This window comes from Saccopteryx bilineata, chromosome 9 (genome assembly GCF_036850765.1).
Source record: "Saccopteryx bilineata isolate mSacBil1 chromosome 9, mSacBil1_pri_phased_curated, whole genome shotgun sequence".
Taxonomy (NCBI): Eukaryota; Metazoa; Chordata; class Mammalia; order Chiroptera; family Emballonuridae; genus Saccopteryx; species Saccopteryx bilineata.
Genome location: NC_089498.1, coordinates 23,883,679 through 23,902,729, shown reverse-complemented (window position 1 = coordinate 23,902,729; position 19,051 = coordinate 23,883,679). Strand labels below are relative to the sequence as shown.

At 47.3% G+C, this 19,051-nt stretch overlaps 1 protein-coding gene across 3 annotated transcripts in view; it reads right to left on the bottom strand.

The window, feature by feature from the left end:
* ST3GAL2 (ST3 beta-galactoside alpha-2,3-sialyltransferase 2) overlaps positions 1 to 8,045 on the bottom strand; it is a 55,404-nt gene extending 47,359 nt beyond the window's left edge. The window contains exon 1 of one of the 3 annotated variants that reach the window (XM_066243350.1): positions 7,758 to 8,045. The gene's annotated coding sequence lies outside the window, so the exon portion shown is untranslated. Of the gene's footprint in view, positions 1 to 238; positions 258 to 341; positions 362 to 7,757 lie in introns of those variants that run through there. The other 2 variants (XM_066243351.1, XM_066243353.1) reach the window with 2 other exon arrangements.
* Positions 8,046 to 19,051: the final 11,006 nt, after the last annotated feature.

The window sequence follows — 19,051 nt, the reverse complement described above, 5'->3', positions numbered from 1 at the left end:
TCCCAACTCTGGTTCCAGTTCACCATCAGTATCAAACGATTGGTATTTTGTAACTAAACTTAAAATGGCAATGAGAATTGTGGGGAACTCTACTTATGGTGGGGGAAGATTCAAATTTCTACTAATGTCCCTTTCAAACCCACAGGAACCCTGAACAGAAGGAGGGAGTGGGAGGTGAGGAAAGCTTGGGGTGACAGGAGCAGCAGGGGCATCCCCACTCCACCCCCAATTCCCTTACCTGTGCCTCTTCCTGTAATCATCTCTCAGCTTCCCCTCTTCACTACCCGCCCCCCAAATTCCCTGTGGCCACATAAATAAGGAACTTGTTGATTTTTCCTCACCAGAGCAGCTCCCTCTAGACCAATTAGCTATTTGCATTTGTTGCTGATTTTCTTCCTCAAAAGGCAGCAGATCCGCTCAGGCTGGGAGGTGGTCGCCTTCCCCATGGTGCTTGGACTTTTCAGCTGAAGGACTCCATAGAGAAAGGGTAGAGCAGGGTAAGGACTGCACTTTAGGGTTCCTGGGTCACACCCTAACACCACACGGTCTCCTGCCTTCTCTTGAGCCCTGCAACTTGGCCCTTTTGAGAGCTGGAGGGGCCTCACGCCTGAACCATACAGAGGTGAGGCTGATTTTTGTGTCCCTCTGGGATGTGTCCTGCCCTGATCCTGGAGGGAAAAAGGACAGAAAAGGAAAAAGGATGCTAATGAGCAAAGATCATAATCCAAGAAGAGAAGAGAAACAGGACTACAGAACAGAGCATAATGCCACCCCCCCCAGCAGCCAGTGGGGTGAGGTCAGTAAACAGTTACCATATCTGGGCTTCCTCATTTACAAAGAAGGAAGAAGAAAGGTGGGGTTGAGGATGTTTTTCTTTTTTTTTTTTTTTTTTTTTTAGATTTTATTTATTCACTTTTAGAGAGAGGGGAGGGAGAGAGAAGGGGGTTGGAGCAGGAAGCATCACCTCCCATATGTGTGTCTCTCGATGAGGCAAGCCTGGGGTTTCAAAATGGCGACCTCAGCGTTCCAGGTCGATGCTTTATCCATTGCACCACCACAGGTCAGGCCAGATATCAAAATAAGGAAAAGTTGCATTTTTTCTAGATTTCCCTTGTCCCTGGTTCAACTTTTTTTTTTTTTTAAGCGAGAGAGAGAGACAGATAGATAAGCAGGCAGGCAGGAAGGGACAGAGATGAGAAGCATCAACTCACAGTTGCAGTGCCTTAGTTGTTCATTGATTGCTTCTCATACATGCCTTGACTGGGGGAGCCAGTGACCCCTTGCTCAAGCCAGAGATCTTGGGCTTCAAGCCAGCGACCTTTGAGCTCAAGCTAGCGACCATGGGATCATGTCTACAATCCTACGCTCAAGCCGGTGACCTCAAGCTTGAGCTGGTGCGTCTGTGCTCAAGTTGGATGAGCCTGTGTTCAAGTCGGTGACCTCAGATTTTGAACCTGGGTCCTCAGCATTCTAGGTCAACGCTCTATCCACAGCACCTACACTGGTTAGGCAATCCCTGGTTCACCTTATTGTACATGGTAGTATGCACTGCATTCATAAATGGCGAAATATCACATATATTTGAATGCCAACAGCTGGAATTGAAGATAACAATCTTCTTCACCCCAGGAAGTCAACCTTCCCTCTGAAAATCTGCAGGAATAAGTACCCTTCATCATAGCTCCTCCTATTCCCACCCCATAGAAGACCCTGTGCCCTTCCTCCCACTCCTGTAGGAGGAAACTTCCCCGGTTCTCCACTAGAAAGTTGGGGTGGCGCAAATGCTAGCCTATGCCTTGGAGCCTTTAGATAGACCTGCAATGATAACACGAAAGCTCAACTGACAATATGTTGTAGTTACAATAATGAGTTATAAATAAGCACCAAAAAGTACACTAAAAAAATATTCTAAAACGGCTGGTTAGGGACACACGCCGGCATCCCTAACCATGAATATGGCATAACTGGAGGAAAGGCCTGTTTTCCTCAGATAGCAAGCAAAGTTCAGACCCTCTCTTTTGGAAATGTCACTTGGAGATGTTTGCCCTGATAGTTAGCAAGGACTTAATATGAACAAGTATTCTGAGCAGAAATGGAAGAAAATCTGAATACCTTGATCCCCAGAAAGCTAAGCCAGGCCATTTAGCTGTCAAGGGCTTGGGTATGCAGAACATGGGGGCGGGGAGGGGGGGAGTTGGGACATGAGAACTTAAAGTAGGGAAGGGAAAGCCCACCCCAGGCTGAAGTGTGAGAAGAGATGCAGGTGTGCTGAAAGCCCCAGCTGCTTTCAGGAAGTACAGGGCCCAGGAGCTTCCAGGGCACTAGCTCCTCAGGGCTGAGGTCTCAAACCTCAGGCAGTTTGGAGTCAAAAGGGATGAGCTCATCAGGATTCTGGCGTGCTATCAGCATCCTGCACACAGCTCCTCCAAAGCACAGACACATCATGCTCTCCTGCAAACTCTTCCTCCCCCTGGCTGCCCCACTTCAGCCAAAGGAACCAACCTCATCACCCAGGCACTAAAATGTCAAACCCCAGCCAATCTCGCGTCCATTCCAGAAGCCGATACCTACTTGCGTAATCTCTCTAGAATCAGTCCCTTCTTTTCCATTTCTACTGCCAAGTTGCAGCTTTTATTAGCTCACCTGGACTCTATCTGGTTTTCTGATTCCTCCCTCCTTCCTCTTTTTTGTCCCCTTCTGACCCAGCCATAACCTACTCCTAGTCTACCTTCTACCTGCTCTGAAACTTGTCAGAACAGAACCCTGACTGGGTAGCTCAGTTGGTTAGAGCCTCATCCCAATACACCAAGGTTGTGAGTTCTATCCTGGGTCAGGGCACATACCAGAATTAACCAATGAATGCGTAAATAGGAGGAACAACAAATCGATGTTTCCTTCTCTCTCTCCCTTCCTCTCTCTCTAAAATCAATCAATAAATTTTTTTTAAAAAAAGACTTTTTCAGAACTAAGTACAGGCCTGACCTGTGGTGGCACAGTGGATAAAAGCATCGACCTGGAAATGCTGAGGTCACTGATTCAAAAACTCTGCACTTGCCTGGTTAAGGCACATATGGGAGTTAATGCTTCCTGCTCTTCCCTCCTTTCTCTCTCTCTCATTCTTTCTCCTCTCTACAATGAATAAATAAATAATTAAAAAAAAAAAAAGAACTAAGTACTCCCTTTCCCATACCACCCTTTTGGACTGATCTCCTACAGTTTCCACTTCCTCTTCTTCTGGGAACTTCAGTTTTCAGTGGGGGGGACTGCCTACTAGCCTTTCCCTGACAAAGAGAGGGAACGTGAACCAGGCTGGGCCGACCAGGCATTTCCTCCCTTAGATGTGAATCCCAAGCTGTGGTGACAAAATTACTGAGCACAGGTGGAGCATATTTATCCTGGTGACATTGGTACCAAGAAGAGGCTGTCTGCTGGTTCCTGTTGTACCCACCGTAAGACCCTGAAGGGGAGCCTGACTTGTGGTGGCGCAGTAGATAAAGCATCGATCTGGAATGCTGTTCGAAAGCCCAGGCTTGCCAAGCCCAGGCACATGCTAGAAGCAACTATGAGTTGATGCTTCCTGCTTCTCTCCTCCTTTTTCTCTCTCTAAAAATCAATAAATAAAATCTTTAAAAAAAATAAAAGACTCTGAAGGGGACCTGCGTCTTGAGTCATCTCTTTGATTTTGGGAGTTCCCAAATCCTTCCAAGGAAGTGCTTTCCTGCCTAAATCTACCAAGTTGTTGCTTGTAACCAAAATCTTCTCATTGCTTTTGAAATACATCTCCTATGATCCAACCAGAAGGGAAAACCCACTACAAGTGCTGTGATGAACGCTCTTGGCTCACATACCTTTCCAGCCCACAGGCACTACTGGAACCCTACCTGCTCCTTCAGGGCCCAACCTAGAGGCCTCTTCTGAACCTTCTATGGAGATGAATTCTACCTCCTTCAAATCTACAAGCCACTGACTGCCCCTTCTACCTTTCCTTGTAGACACTGGAGTACCTGACTTGGTCATTGTCTCTTCCACATCACTCAGCATAAATTCAAGCTTAGTAAAATTCATCAGGCTCCAGGGACAGCAACCCGAAGGACAATGGCAAGTTTCATGGGCAAGGGAGACAGTGAGTGACAAAGAGCATGGGTGTGCTATCAGGATGGCCGGAGTTTGAATTCTAAGTGCTCCACTTATTAGCTTAGTTTGGGCAAGTTTGCAAAGTTCTCTGTTTGTTCTTCATCTACAAAACAGTGACAATAATGTCAACCTCACAGCATTGCTATGAGGATTTGATGAGCTAATATGTGAGAGCATCTAGGATGGTGCTGGGCCAGTAGTAAGTGCTCAGTGAACAGCAGCCTTTACTCCAGCTATTATAGCTCCTGGTTTAGCAGATGCTGTCAGAGGCTGGAATCAGAAGTCCTAGGGCTTGCTATATGACCCACAATACATCTCTCTGCTCCTTAGTAACTCGCCTGGGTCAATATCTGCCTTATAAACCACCCGAAAAATAACAGGTAGAAAACACTTCACAAAGTAAAAGCACAGGGTAAGAAATTTCTTCCACTTTTCTAAATTTCAGAGATTTGTAGGCATCCTGCCCAGTGTGCACCCTCAGCAGGACTACGCCCAAGCAAGTACCCCAAGCTGCTCAGTCTGAGACAGGGGCAGGGTTGATGAGGGCCTGGTTCAGTGTCTGCTTCCCCATGTCCATTCAGCCACCCCCCTTCCAAAGCCCTGATTCTTTTTTTTTTTTTTTTTTTTTTTTTTACATAGGCAGAGATAGACAGGGGCAGACAGGAACGAAGAGAGAGATGAGAAGCATCAATCATTAGTTTCTCGTTGTGCGTTGTGACTTCTTAGTTGTTCATTGATTGCTTTCTCATATGTGCCTTGACCGCGGGCCTTCAGCAGACCGAGTAACCCCTTGCCGGGGCCAGAGACCTTGGGTCCAAGCTGGTGAGCTTTTTTGCTCAAGCCAGATGAGCCCGCGCTCAAGCTGGCGACCTCGGGGTCTCGAACCTGGGTCCTTCCGCATCCCAGTCCGACGCTCTATCCACTGCGCCACCACCTGGTCAGGCCCAAAGCCCTGATTCTTAAATGTCCTGCTTCAAATAATTGTGGGGCAGTGTCTGATATGTGGAAGCTCAGGTACCATGAGTCACCTCTACCCCTACCAATAACCCAGCCTACACTGGGCAGCATGAGCATGAAAGGAAAAAAGCAAGACCAGTGCAGTTGCCAGAATAAGACTGGATGGGGACACAAGGTGGAAGGAAGTCTCTCTTAAGACTTTACATTTGCCCAGATTAATCTCCCAAACATCTACTGATGGCCCCAAACCAAGGGTTCTCAAAGTGATATCTCCAAGGAGCTGGGCAGAAATGCAAATTCTAGGCCACACCCAGACTGACTGACTCAGAACACTCTGGGGTGGGAACAGAAATCTGTGCCTTACACAGCTTTCCAGGGGATTCTGACATCTGGCCGAGTATAAGGAATCCTGTCCTAAACCTTTAACCATAAAACCCTCCAACATTTACTGAACATTTTATCATGCGCCAAGGACCAAGCTAGGTTGTGTTATTTCAGAAATGAGAATACATTTGAAGAACTTCCTCCGGTCTTAACAGGAGCCAAAATCAAGTACACGAATACACAAGGCAGGACGTGGTATAGAATAAGGCAAAGGAATCAGTTTCCCACCCCTCTCCCCAGGCCCCCACCCCTCAGATCCTCTCTTGTCATGACTGGGGAAAAGAGAACATGCCCCCAATGCTATTCTTTTGGACTCCTCAATCACATGTAGCTTTCTTAAGAGTAATCTAGCCCTGAGGTATATCTTAGGTCCCGAGGTTTGGCATGTGGGAAAATGCTCCCATGAGGCTGCACCCCATGATTCCTAAGGGGCTTGGAAATTGGCTCTGTCTGGCGTTTGGGCTCAGAAAGTTCATAGAGGGCTGTGAGCATGCCACAGCACATCACAGCAATGCATTCCCAGGCAGGGTCACTCCCACAGGCCCCTGGCAAGCTTTAAACACACACACACTCACTCACACACAGTTGGCCCCCTGGCCTCGCCTGCCTCCTCCATTCTCAAGTTACAAGGTTTAAGACTTCTTATTCTCAGCCAAGGGGGAGGGATGAGAGAAGGGGTGCTGAATCAGGGAACCATATGGTTCAGATCAAAATTGCTCATTCAGGACCCCAACACACTCCCAGAGCCTCCTGACGGCTAATAGATCTCCCTCTCTCTCCCTACTTCCTACTGGGATACTGAGCACCAGGCTAGAAAGAGACAAGCCAGAGGCAAATCTGTTGAAAAAGACAAGAAAAGGCAAGTCTGTGGCACCTCACTGAGCCCTGGTCCTCTCTGTCCCTCAAATCTTGAACACTACAACTAAACTTGAGATCACCGCGTATACCTATAGACACTGTGTCTTCATCAACAAAGAGCTCAGGACACCCTGGCAGGCATTCCTTCCTGAAGAGCAATCCCCTCTAAAGTTAGCAGCTGAAGCAAGGTGAAGTTTAGGGGAGTGGTCTCCCAGACTCCTCTTATGCCACCATCTCCACCAACATAGGAGGTTCCCTCCATCTCGTGGGACTTTGGAGTCCACCAGGCATATGAAGAGGAAGGGACAGGGATGGCTAACCAGCTTCTAGACAACTGTCCCAAAGACAAGATGGGAGTGTGAGTTACCACTGCAAGGAATAACTGTTTTCCTAACTCCCCTCTGCAGCTTTGCTTGAAAGAGGCTGTCAATTCCTTTCTGTCACCAGCACCTCTCTCCCCTTTCCCCGAACCCCAGGCAGGGTCACTCTCACGGGCCCTTAGTCTGTTCTACTAGAGTGCCTTACACAGCTGTAAAGCAAGAGGTAAAATGGGAGAATGGATGTGGTTGGCAACAAATGCATAGAAATGGAAAGGCCAACTTGAGCAAACTAGCAATGGGTGGCTGACTCTCTCTAGAGTCTAGGCAGAGAGGGCCAGAGGTGGGATATGGCAAGAACAGGGGGCTAGGGAACAGAAGTAGTAGAAAGCTAAAAGGAAGACTAAAGTGAGTTCAGCCCAGTGCTGCAGCAGGGGGCTGGGAAGTTTGGTCCAGCTAGAGAGGAATGACTGGGAGAAAGAGATGACTCTTTCTATTCCGAGGGCTGGGCTCAGGCCAGCCCCCACAGGACTAGGGCATAGCCTTGGCCAAGTTCCTGGCTTGTGCTCTGCCTCAGTTTCTCCAAAGTGGGAAGGAGGTCAAGCGGTTAGGTCTTACCAGAGAGAACTGGGCTGCCTATTGGAAGTGGCTAGGCAGCATTGCCGGGGGTGGGGGGTGGGGTGGGGAGAAGAGGAGGGGTGCTGATGGTGCAAAGAAAAGCGGGGCAGGGGTCTCCAGATAGTGCAGAGACCAGGAGCGCGCCGGGTTCGGGGTACGGACTAGTGGACTAGAAATCGGGACTGAGGCAGGGAGTGCTTCCCAGGGCTGGGGCTGGAGGCTGCCACCAAGGAGCGGAACAGTCACGCCTAGAGGGCTGGGAGACGTTTGATGTGCAGAAGCAGAAGGCGGGGATGGGGATTGAGGCCAATGCAAGCGGACCCGCGCCCGCACGGGGAAGCCCAGCGCCCCGACCCGAGGGAAGTTGCCGGGGGTGGACTGGGCTGGTCTGGGCCGCTGGGCCGAGCGTACTGCCCGCGCAGAGAGGGTTCGGAGCAGGAGGGGCCCGGGGCGTCCCGCATCCCGCCCGCCCTCATCCCTCCCGCGCACCTCAGTCAGCGCCGGGCGCCGCGCGGGCCATGCTCGCCGCTCCTGCCACCGCCTCCGCCCCTGCAGAAAGCCGCCGCCGCTGCCGACAGCCGGACCCGTTACCCCCGCTGCTCTCTGGGTCGCCCGCAGCGAGCCAGTCCAGCTCTTGCTAGCCCTGCCCAACTGGAGCAAACCGCCGCCGCCGCCTCAGCCCGGCCCCTCCCCCCACCCCAGCCCAGCTTGAAGGGAAGGGTGGGGGAAAGAGGGGCGGCTGCCCCCTCCCCATTCATATCCTCCGGTCTTTCCCCTCCCTACTCCTCCCCTACGCGCATGGGCATGCTGGGATATGGAGTCCAACTGCCACTGAGTTAGTAGGAGTGCCCCGCATCTAGGACTACTACTCCCAAAAGACGGCGCGCCTGCGCCCTAGGGATTGTGGGCTTTGTAGTTCGCCCGGGCTTTGGTGGGGGTCTATGTCTTAGGGGATGAGGGGGATGGGAAGTCTCCGTTCCCAGAAGGGTGGGCTCCCCGCGTACGATGTGGGGTGTGTGGTGCCCCCGGCCTGGGTTGAATACCTGGATTGCCAGGAACGGGCAAACTAGCTCAGGATGTCTCTCAAACGTGGCTGTGGCCAGCTGCGGCCGAGTCCGGGTGGAGGAGAAGCCTCCGCCCCGCGAACCGCTCTCCTGGTACCGTTTCCACTCGCGCTCGCGAAGAGCCATGACCTGAGGCTACCTTGGCTTGATACCCGGGCTCTGCCAACCGGAGCTGCGGTTGGGCTGCTGCGTCCAGACCCGAGGATAGAGAGCTCTGGGAGCTGAGCGGGCGTGGGTTTTCCCCATCAGAGAAAAGGGGGACCGAGTGTCTGTGGGTTTGCTGAAGCGCGCACTCGCTGGAGCACCGTCTTAGCCCATTCTCATATCTTTTTCTGTTAGATGCCCTTAGTTCCCTACTGGTTAGGGCAAAGTGCACACAATTTAAATATTTTTCCGTGTCTTATCTTTTTCCCTACTTCCAAACCTAGTTAAAATCCTTTATGAAGCTCCAGGTGGACCTCAGTTTCACGCTCCCCGTTTCATCCCCTCTTAGCAGAGGGGAGGCCTGTGCGTCAGTGGTTCTCAAACTTCGGTGTGTCAGATTGTCCTGGAGAGCTTGCTTGCTCGAACACAGGTTGCTGACCTCCCGGTCCCCAGGTTCTGTTTCATCAACTCGAGAGTGGGCCTGAGAATTTGCATTTCAAACAAGTTCCCAGGTGCTGCTGACGCTGCTGGGCTGGGGAACCACGTTGGGAACTTGCTGTTGCTGTTTGCTGGGTAGAGTTGACAGGGTCAGCTCAGTAGAATCTGCTGCCTCTGGGTGAGCTCTGATCTAAAATGAGGTTGGGGTGGGGGGAGTAAGAGGTGAGGAGGTGGATTCCTGACTTGTCGAGTATCTGAGAGTGACTTTCACACCTACTCAGGTAGACCCTCCTTACCACCTGGAGCCCTGATGTTCGGAAGCTACAGACCTCTGAAGGGGCAATTTAGTGACCATCATCACCCTCAGCAATAATCCCAGAGTCTTCAGTTGTAAGGTGAGAAGGATTTTCTGCTTGACCAAACTTTAGCCAGGCTCCCCTGAGACCTCTTCTTCCACAGACTTCAACTGTGGTCTAAAAATTACACTTTCAACACAAATTATTTCATCCACTCTCCTCCCCCTACATTAAAAGATTTAAACACAGTAACATAGTTTCTTTTTTCTTTTTTTTTAAATTTTTTATTCATTTTAGAAAGGAGAGAGAAAGAGAAGGGGGAGGAGCAGGAAGCATCAACTCCCATATGTGCCTTGACCAGGCAAGCCCAGGGTTTTGAACCGGTGACCTCAGCATTTCCAGGTCGACACTTTATCCACTGCGCCACCACAGGTCAGGCCCAGTAACATAGTTTCTAACATCTCAAGGCCACATCCTTAGGATGACCCTATCCTCTTTTAAAGTGCCTTCCTGATAAAGCTCAATTCAAGGCTGCCAAAAAAAATTAGTTTGTTCTAGCCAATAAGGGCTGATATGTTCCTAACTACCACTTTCTTAGAGCATATAATGGTGACTCCTTCCTCTGTCCCTTTGAGATGTATATGTATCTTCTACAACTCAGGAGTGTCTTTCCTAAGGCTCTGAAAGCCATTCCCTTGAAATGTAATCCTCAGAAAGGATAGGGCCTCTGTCTGCCAGTCTCTGTGGGAGGTTAGAATCCTAATCTCAATCGTTTCCAGCAAGCAGACACAGTTGGCCTAATCCTCATTTACACTGACCAACCCTTTGTAATATTTCACATCCTGTCTCTACTGAGTCCCTGGTCACTTCCCTCCATACTCCATCGTTCTTTTAAAATGCCCAGTCACCGCCTGATCAGGCGGTGGCGCAGTGGATAGAGCGTCGGATTGGGATGCGGAAGGACCCAGGTTCGAGACCCCGAGGTCGCCAGCTTGAGTGTGGGCTCATCTGGTTTGAGCAAAAGCCCACCAGCTTGAACCCAAGGTCGCTGGCTCCAGCAAAGGGTTACTCGGTCTGCTGAAGGCCCACGGTCAAGGCACATATGAGAGGGCAGTCAATGAACAACTAAGGTGTTGCAACGCGCAATGAAAAACTAATGATTGATGCTTCTCATCTCTCTCCATTCCTGTCTGCCTGTCCCTGTCTATCCCTCTCTCGGACTCACTCTCTGTCTCTGTAATAAATAAATAAATTTAAAATGCCCAGTCACCTCTAGACAAGCCTAAATTGAGTTCAGCTTCCACTGGATCTTCTCCCTTATTGCAGTAGTTATTACTGGTTAAAATCAGTTCTTACCACTTTCACTAGTGTATGGCTTTATCTTTGACAGAGTGGCTATCTGCTCTGGGTCTTGGGGGGCCCAGGCTCTAGCCTTCCACCAAACACCCAAAGGATGGGTGAGTTATCCCAAGGTCCTTGGGCAAGTAACCAAGTGGCCACCAGAGGCATTGGACCCTAACTGAGGTTGATTCTGGAATGCTTTTCTGTTTCCTTTAGATTTATGTCCCCATCACAGGCTGTGGGGAGGCTAAGTGATCCACACGTAACCCTATGTTATGCCCATGAAACCAGCTGCCTGGCTCCTTCCTGTAGGGGCTTTGCCTCTTCACGTGGTGAGTCCTCTGAAATGACAACATTCCTCACAGGTAGAAGATAAATGACCCTTTTTGAGTTTACATCCATCTCCCAAATCTGTTAAGCAGATTACTCAGGGAGCATTTAAATGCCCTTTCATGTCCTGGCTAGGTAACTCAGTTGTCTTCCTGATATGCCAAGGTTGTGAGTTTGATCCCTGGTCAGGGCACATTTAAGAATCAGCCAACGGCCTGATTCAGTGAATAGAGTAACGGTGGTACAGTGAATAGAGTGACGGACTGGGATGCAGAGGATTCAGGTTCAAAACCCAGAGGTCGCCAGCTTGAGCTCTGGCTTATTCAGTTTGAGTGTGGGCTTACCAGCTTGAGCATGGGGTTGCTGGCTTGAGCGTAAGATCATAGACATGACCCTGTGGTCGCAGTCTTGAGCCCAAAGGTCACTTGCTTGAGCCCAAAGGTCACTGGCTTGAGCAAGGGGTCCCTCAGTCTGCTGTAGTCAAGGCACATATGAGAAAGCAATCAATGAACAACTAAGGAGCCGCAACAAAGAATTGATGCTTCTCATCTCTCTCCCTTCCTGTCTGTCCCTATCTGTCCCTCTCTCTCTGTCACATAAAAAAGAAAAGAAAAGAATCAACCAATGGCCTGACCTGTGGTGGTGCAGTGGATCAAGCGTTGACCTGGAATGCTGAGGTCGCTGGTTCAAAACTCCGTGCATGCCCAGTCAAGGCACATATGGGAGTTTATGCTTCCTGCTCCCCCCACCCCGTCTCTCTTCTCTAAAATGAATAAATAAATAAATAAAAATAATTAAAAATAAATAAAAGCACATGAAATGTTAAAAAATTATTAAAAAGAATCAACCAATGAATGTATAAATAAGTGAAACAACAAACTGATGTTTCTCTTCCTTTAAAATCAATCAATCAATCAATCAATCAATCAAAAATGTTCTTTCATGAGCAGAATAGAAAGACACCCTGTATCCCTCAGGTCCAATAGGAACCTGCATCATCACCCTAACTACCTCCTAATTAGATGTCAAATGTGTTCACCCATTTCTTCTTGCTAGTTCTGCTTCCCCATCCTGTCCGTCCATCCAAATTCTGTCTGACTATCCAAAGTCTACCTTGAGTTTTCTTTCCTCCAGAAGGTTTTTCCCAGCTGCCATGTGAACCTCACACCTTGTGTAGCTTTTAAATTTGTATCATTCATTTAAAAGCCTAGCTTTGCTGGTAGACTGTCCAATGCAAGAGAGGCAGTAGAACAGGCAGTGGGACAGGGTGGATGATAGCATTGGAGGCAGACAGCACTAAGTATTAAGGTACAAAGAGAAGCTGGCTCTCCCCCTCCCTGGGTCTCTGTTTAGGGACAAAAGCTTAAAGTCAGAGGAATCTGGCAGCCCAGAGCAAGTTACATAGTTCTTTCATCTGTAAGATGGGAATAATGATAATAATACATCCTACCTTTTAGAGTTGTTGTAAAGATTAAATAGGAAAAAAATATACCCTGACCAGTTGGCTCAGTGGATAGAGTATCAGCCCGGCGTGTGGTCATCCTAGGTTCGATTCCAGTCAGGGTACACAAGAGAAGTGACCATCTGCTTCTCTCCCCTTCCTGCTCCCCCTTCTCTCCCTCTTCCCTTCCCGCAGCCAGTAGCTCAATTAATTTGAGCATCAGCTCTGGTTGATGGGGATAGCTTGGTTGGTCCAAGTGCATCAGCCTCAGGCACTAAAAATTAGCTCAGTTGATTCAAGTACAGTAAAGGCTCCAGACAGGGGTTACTGGGTGGATCCTGGTTGGGGCACATGAAGGAATCTGTCTCACTATCTACCCTCCTCTCACATAAAAAAAGAAAAGAAAAAAAAAAGAATACTATGATCTTTGATAGGATGACTATCAAAAAGAAAGTTAATCTATAAATTTAATGTGGTCCCAGAACAAATACCAGCAGGCTTTTTGTTTTGTTTTGTTCCTTTACAAAACAGGAGGGGAGATAGTGAGGCAGACTCCTGCCTACACCCCAACTGGGATCCACTTGGCAACCCAATCTTGGACTGATGCTCATGTACCAAGCTATTTTTAGTGCCTGGCTTGTACATACCAAGCTATCCTCAGTGCCTTGGGCCACACTTGAACCAATCAAGCCACTGGCTGCAGAAAGGGAAAAGGGAGAGAAGCGGGAAAGGGACAGGGGGAGAAGCAGATGGTCACTTCTCCTGTGTGCCCTGACCAGAACTAAACTTGGAATGACCATACACCAGGCCCACACTCTATCCACTGAGCCATGAGCCAGGGCGATTTGGTTTTTTTTGTTTGTTTGGTTTTTATTTGAGATAAGAGAAAGGAGTAGATGAATTGATTTTAGAAATTCATTTGGGCCCTGGCCAGTTGGCTCAGTGGTAGAGCGTCGGCCTGGCGTGCGGAAGTCCCGGGTTCGATTCCCAGCCAGGGCACACAGGAGAGGCGCCCATCTACTTCTCCACCCCTCCCCCTCTCCTTCCTCTCTGTCTCTCCCTTCCCCTCCCGCAGCCAAGGCTCCATTGGAGCAAAAAGATGGCCCGGGCGCTGGGGATGGCTCCTTGGCCTCTGCCCCAGGCGCTAGAGTGGCTCTGGTAGCGACAGGGCGACGTCCCTGGTGGGCATGCCGGGTGGATCCCGGTTGGGCGCATGCGGGAGTCTGTCTGACTGCCTCCCCGTTTCCAGCTTCAGAAAAATACAAAAAAAAAAAAAAAAAAAAAAGAAGAAATTCATTTGGAAACACAACAAGCAAGACTAGCCTGGCAATTTTTATTTTTTCTAGTTTTTTAATTTTTTATTTTTATTGAATCCAGAGAGAGGAAGGGGGGTAAGGGGGAGACAGAAGCATCGATCTGTTTCTGTATGTGCCCCAGCCAAGGACTGTGCCAGCCACCTCTGCATTGCAAGACAATGCTCCAGCCAAGCGAGCCATCCAGCCAGGACTAGCCTGGCAATTTTTGAAAAACAAACAACAGTGAAGGTTATTAGGCCTCTCAGGTATTGAATATTAAAGGTACAGTTAGGCCCTGGCCGGTTGGCTCAGCGGTAGAGCGTCGGCCTAGCGTGCGGAGGACCTGGGTTCGATTCCCGGCCAGGGCACACAGGAGAAGCGCCCATTTGCTTCTCCACCCCTCCGCCGCGCTTTCCTCTCTGTCTCTCTCTTCCCCTCCCGCAGCCAGGGCTCCATTGGAGCAAAGATGGCCCGGGCGCTGGGGATGGCTCTGTGGCCTCTGCCTCAGGCGCTAGAGTGGCTCTGGTCGCAACATGGCGACGCCCAGGATGGGCAGAGCGTCGCCCCTGGTGGGTGTGCCGGGTGGATCCCGGTCGGGCGCATGCGGGAGTCTGTCTGACTGTCTCTCCCTGTTTCCAGCTTCAGAAAAATGAAAAAAATAAATAAATAAAAAATAAAGGTACAGTTAAAGTAGTGTGATTAGACGCATGACATAGACCTGCAGGTCTAGAAATAAACTCAAATTTGGCATATGATAAAGATAAATTTTAAATAAGTGGGGAAAAAATTAATTATTCTGTAAATAGTGAAGCGACAATTGGGGAACCATCTGCTGAAAAAATAGTTCAACTCTGAATAAATTCATGGATCTAGACAAAAATCACCAGTGTCTACAAATATCATGAAAGGTGATGACAACGGGATTCATCTGAAGACAAACAGATAACTAACCCTAATGGAAGTATGATACTGTGAAAGTAGTGTCAAAAAAAGAAGCCTAAATCTGGCAATGCCAGTGTACAGAATATACAGGTATCAGAGGAAGGTGCTATTGGAAACCATGGGGATGCACTCAACAAAATTCAATGAGAAATTGTACAGGACATATGACCCAGCTTCTTCAATGAATACATTGCAATTAAAAAAAGGGAAAAAAAGACAGAGGAGAATCTGTCAATTTTAAAAAGGCATGTCAAACAATTGTATGGACTTTATCCAACTCTTAATTCAAGCAAACTGAAAAAAAAAAAAAGTATGATAATAGGAGAAAATTGAACACTGACCATTGGATACTAAGTAATTATTATTAATTTTAAGTGTGCTAATGGTGTTTGTAGTTTTTTGTTTTTTAATTTATTTTAGAGAGAGAGGAAGGGAGAGAGACAGACAGAAACATCAATCTGTTCCTGTATGTGCCCTGACCAAGGATCAAAGCTGCCTCCGTTGCATATTGGTTCGATGCTCCAAGCAACTGAGCTATCCATCCAGGACTAGTTTGTTGGTTTTTTAAAGAGACCTCATTTAGCCTGACCAGAGGGTGGTGCAGAGGATAGAGCGTAGGACGCAGAGGACCCAGGTTCCAAACTCTAAGGTCGCCGGCTTGAGTACAGTTCATCCAGCTTGAGCTCAGGCTCACTAGCTTGAGCACAGGATCACCAGCTTGAGTGCGGGGTTGCTGGCTTGGGCGTGGGATCATAGACATGACCCCATGGTCACTGGCTTGAGGCCAAAGGACACTGGTTTAAGGCCAAGGTCGCTGGCTTGGGCAAGGGGTCACTTGCTCTGCTGGAGCCCCTCCCCCTGCCATCAAGGCACATATATGAAAGCAATTAATGAACAACTGAGGTGCTGCAAGGAAGAATTGATGCTTCTCATCTCTCCCTTCCTGTCTGGCTGTTCCTCTCTGTCCCTCTCTCTGTCTCTGTCACACACAAAACAAAAATGAAAGTTATTTTTGCAGTTTATATCAGAGGCAAAGGCTAATACAAAATGTTTTTGCTAGAAAATGTGAAAAGGATATAAACAGGCAGTTCACAGAAAAGGAAACACAAAGGAGAAGATGCAGAGCTTCATTTTAAAAAAATTGTCAAAAACACATAACAAGCCTGACCTGTGGTGGCGCAGTGGATAAAGCATCGACCTGGAAATGCTGAGGTCGCCGGTTTGAAACCCTGGGCTTGCCTGGTCAAGGCACATATGGGAGTTGATGCTTCCAGCTCCTCTCCCCTTCTCCCTCTCTGTCTCTCTCTCTCTCCTCTCTAAAAATGAATAAAAAAAATAAAAAAAATTATAAAATAAAATAAAATCCTATTTGTTTAAAAAAAAAACATAACAATTTACCATCTTAACCAATTTTAAGTGTACTGTTTATTGACATTAAGTACATTCACATTATTGTGCTACCCTAACCACCGTCCATCCACAGAACTTTCTTCATCGTGCAAAACTGAAATTCTGGACTCCTTAAACAATAACTCCTTACATTATCTTCTCCCCCACTTCCTGACAACCACCATTCTACTTTCTGTCTCTCTGAATTTGACTGTGATGTCATATAAGTATGAAGACAGTATTTGTCCTTTTGTGTCTGGCTTATTTCATTTATTATAATGTCCTCAGTGTTCACCCATGCTATGGCATGTGTCCGGATTTCCTTCTTTTTTTAGGCTGGATAATATTCCATTGTTTGTGTAGACCACATTTTATCCACTCATTTATTGACGAACACTCTTGGCTATTGTGAATAAATGCTGCTATGAACACGGGCGTACAACCATCTCTTCAAGTCCCGCTTTCAGTTCTTTTAGTTATATGCCCAGAAATGAAATTGCTGGATCGTATGATAGTTCTGTTTTTTCGTGTTTTCAGGAACCACCATAATGTCTTCTACAGTGGCTGTACCGTTTGACATTCCACTAACTGTGCACAAGTGTTCTGATTTCTTCATATCCCCTCCAACGCTGATTTTCTCAGAGCTTCAGTCTTCATAAAAGAAATGTAAATTAAAGCCACACTGAAAAAAAGTTTTTTTAAAAAAAGAACAAAAACAAACACTGAGATATCATTTTTCACCTATCAGACTGGCAAATCAAAAAGCTTGATAACTATTTAGGCAGGAGTGTGGGGAACAAAGATTCTTGTACAAGAGTGTGATTGAAGGTCTGACCTGTGGTGGTGCAGTGGATAAAGCATCGACCTGGAAATGCTGAGGTTGCCGGTTCGAAACCCTGGGCTTGCCTGGTCAAGGCACATATGGGAGTTGATGCCTCCAGCTCCTCCCCCCTTCTCTCTCTCTGTCTCTCCTCTCTCTCTCTCTCTGTCTCTCCCTCTCCTCTCTAAAAATAATAATAATAATAAAAAAAATAAAATAACCAAGAGTGTGATTGAAACTGTACAGCTTCTATGAAGAACAACTTGGTAATATCTTCAAATTACACATGTACACATTATTTGATTTAACAATTTATAAGAAAATATCCCATTTGTGCATGTTATTAGTGACATATAGAGATATAGTTGTTATACCATTGTAAGAGCAGAGATAAAAATGATCCAAATGTTGATTCCAATAAAAAATTAAATGCATGGAATTGGGGAGACTTCAATTGATGATGTCTTTTGTTATCATTACTTCACTGGATAATAAACTATTGGAAATCAGGAGACTGGCTTTTTTAGGTCCAGATAGACCTTCAAGAATATATTGATTAAGTTAATGAAAAATTACTTCTTGGCCTCTGGCAGAAATCCCCATTGAATGGGGAATTGGCAGGCAGTTCAGGGAGGTTAAGTGGTTTGTACAAGGTCATATATATGTACTACCAATTCCTTATGTGCAAAGCACAATGGTAGGTCCTGTGAAATATACTGAAATCAAAGAATTGGACCCTAGTTTCTGAGAGTTTGAGATCTAGTAAAGTACTCTAGCAGACATTAAAAATACCAAGCTTTTGAAATTGTCTTTTCAATTATATTGATAGAGACCATTGTTCTGGTAGATGAATTGATGCACAGATCAGAGAAGCAGTTTCTTAAAGGACATACAAAATAGCAGAAGAATTAAAATAAAAAATGACAGCCTGACCTGTGGTGGCACAGTGGATAGAGTGCTGACCTGGGATGCTGAGGTCCCAGGTTTGAAACCCCAAGATCACAGGCTTGAGCACAGGGTTGCCTGCTTGAGTGCAGGATCATCAAAATTATACTGGGGTCACCTGACCAGGCGGTGGCACAGTGGATAGAGCATTGGACTGGGATGCAGAGGACCCAGGTTCGAGACCCCGAGGTTGCCAGCTTGAGCGCGGGCTCATCTGGTTTGAGCAAAAGCCCACCAGCTTGAACCCAAGGTCGCTGGCTCCAGCAAGGGGTTACTCGGTCTGCTGAAGGCCCGCAGTCAAGACACGTATGAGAAAGCAATCAATGAACAACTAAGGTGTTGCAATGCGCAATGAAAAACTAATGATTGATGCTTCTCATCTCTCTTCGTCCCTGTCTATCCCTCTCTCTGACTCACTCTCTGTCTCTGTAAAAAAATAATAATAATAAATAAAAATTGGCTCTTCTTTCAAAAAAATATTTAAAAAAATTATACTGGGGTCTCTGGTGTGAGCAAGGGGTCACTGGCTCAGCTAAAGTCCCCCATCCCCGGTCAAGGCACAAATGGGTAGCAATCAATGAACAACTAAGATGATGCAGAGATGAGTTGATGCTTTTCATCTCTCTCCTCCCTCTTTCTCCCTGTCTGTCTCTCTGTCTCTCTCTGAAGAAGAAACAGAAGAAGAAGAAGGAGGAGGAGGAGGAGGAGGAGAAGGAGAAGAAGAAGAAAGGGGGAGGAGGAGGGGGAGGAGGAGGAGGAGGAGGAGGAGGAGGAGGAGGAGGAGAAGAAGAAAGGTGCTGATTAAACAGAAATCATCCATCTGTGCCCCATCCTTCAGGTCCTAGGTAGCCTCATTTCAGAGGACCTACTTCCCACCAGTGTCCCATACACTGGATCAGCCTTCTTCAAGTTGTGCTACATTTCAAATCCTGAAAGATGCTCTTCTAGAAAATGATTCCCTAACCTAACATGTTGTTAAATGCTTTAATGTTAGTCTACAGTTCCCTATGTATATAGGTATTTTTCCTAGCACCCCATTAGCAACAAGCACAGAGCCTTTTTTAAAAAATTGAGGTGAGCCTGACCTGTGGTGGCGCAGTGAATAAAGCGTCAACCTGGAAATGCTGAGGTCGCTGGTTCGAAACCCTGGGCTTGCCTGGTCAAGGCACATATGGGAAATGATGCTTCCAGCTCCTCCCCCTTCTCTCTCTCTCTGTCTCTCTCTCCTCTCTCCTTCTCTGTCTCTCTCTCCTCTCTAAAAATGAATAAATAAAATAAAAATAAAAAATAAAAAAAATTAAAAAAATTGAGGTGAAATTCACATAACATAAAATTAAC